Here is a 1568-nt window from a genome sequence, read left to right as displayed (position 1 = left end):
CCCCCACACAAAAACAAACAGCCAAAAAAGCAAAAAAAAAAAAAAAAAAAAAAAAAAAAAAAAAAAAAAAAAAAAGAATAAGCACACACCCCAAATCATCGAGACTCACAGTTGCACCAAAGGGTCTACTTCTGAAGCAGCACAAATGACTGGCAGAGTCAGTGAGGGAACATCCTTTGACAAGATCCACCCTTCTCAGAAGTCTGTTTGGCTTTCATTAAAAGTTTTTCCCCTTCTACTGGAAATGCATCATAAAGATTTCTTGTTACCGAAGACATTTCAAAAAATAACTTCGATCATGTTTTAGCTAACCACACCTCTACTGTTGGACATCTCAGGGCCTCCTGATTTTTTCCACGATATAAGTAACGCTGCAGAAAACATCACTGCACTCCCATCTTTGTGCACATCTGATTATATCTTCACGATAAATCTCTGGAAGTGGAAATTGCAGGGTTGGACGGTCTGCAACGTTTTCGAGGCATTTGACAGATAACGTCAAGTCGTTTTCCAGAAAGGTACCAATTCACACGTCTCAGCAGCCCCGAATTACGGCTGCCCATCTCACATCCCGCGCTGGGGCCGGGCCTGAGGATTTCTCTCACCTTTGCTAACTGGATGATGGCAGAAAAAACGTATTATGTTTGTTGCTGAACCATGAACCACGTCAAAGATGAAGACGTGTTTACACACACACACACCCCTGAGCGACCCAGCCTGCACCACGGCGGAATCTGTATTTTCTCAAAGAGCATCCAAATGGCCTGTGGACTGAGACGCCCCGCCGTGTTTCCATGCATTCGGGGCCCCAAGGAGGCCACGAAGGGACCCCGCTCAACACCTTGATCTTGTGAACAGGGACTCCGACCGCCCCATGACCGGGGCGATCGGCCACCTGGCCCTGCGTGGGCTGCACCGGTGTCCACGGGCCCCTCGCGACCCGCCGCGTTTGACACAAAACTTCCCCAAACGAAGCGGGCCGAGCAGAACCGGCTCCCGAACGCGACGCCACGAGACGCCGAACCCCGAATTCTGCCTTCGACCCAACAGACACTCTGGGTGCGGGCGGAGGGGACACACTAGCGTGTGCAGCCGTCTGTGGGGTCGCCACTTCACACACCTGAACCGCACACTGTGTCTTCACACCGACCCCACGGCGACCACCGCACTGACGCGGCCGGCGGGGTACCTGCCTCCCGGGTCACCGCCCACACAAGTGGGTCATGTGCAAAACGCACGACCACCCCTCTGGTGGGCGCGGGTCGGAACCGCCGCGACGCCTCACCTCAGGCGCCTCAGGCCATGGAAGGTTCTGGAAGGCTCTCGAGGCTTTCCTCAGGGCCTCGGCGGGGAGGGGCCTCGAGAGCCAAGCGGGCCTGACAGGCTTAGGCAGGAGGCGGCGGGAGCACGGGCCGGAAGATGGAGGTCGCCGCCGTCGCCGCCCCCCTCGAGCCGGCAGGCCCGCCCGCGCCCTTCAGTCAGCCTAGCGCGCGCCCGCCTGTCTCTCTGCGCCCGGCCGGGCGGAAGGGGCGGGGCCGTGGCGCGAACGCGGGCTCCCCATTGGTCGG

The 1568-nt window shown here is 57.0% G+C and overlaps 1 long non-coding RNA gene across 3 annotated transcripts in view; it reads right to left on the bottom strand.

The window, feature by feature from the left end:
- LOC112396399 (uncharacterized) overlaps positions 1 to 1483 on the bottom strand; it is a 6798-nt gene extending 5315 nt beyond the window's left edge. For 2 of the 3 annotated variants that reach the window (XR_003002553.1, XR_003002551.1), the window contains exons 1-2: positions 1286 to 1483; positions 110 to 614 (exon numbers count right to left, since the gene is read on the bottom strand). This is a non-coding gene — a long non-coding RNA (uncharacterized LOC112396399). Of the gene's footprint in view, positions 1 to 89; positions 615 to 1285 lie in introns of all 3 variants that reach the window. The other variant, XR_003002552.1, reaches the window with a different exon arrangement.
- Between the last annotated feature and the right edge of the window lie 85 nt (positions 1484 to 1568).

The sequence above is a fragment of the Neophocaena asiaeorientalis genome, unplaced genomic scaffold (assembly GCF_003031525.2).
Source record: "Neophocaena asiaeorientalis asiaeorientalis breed wild unplaced genomic scaffold, Neophocaena_asiaeorientalis_V1.1 scaffold469, whole genome shotgun sequence".
Lineage (NCBI taxonomy): Eukaryota > Metazoa > Chordata > Mammalia > Artiodactyla > Phocoenidae > Neophocaena > Neophocaena asiaeorientalis.
The sequence above is the reverse complement of the archived record's forward strand: the minus strand, read 5'-3'. Positions and strand labels throughout refer to the sequence as shown.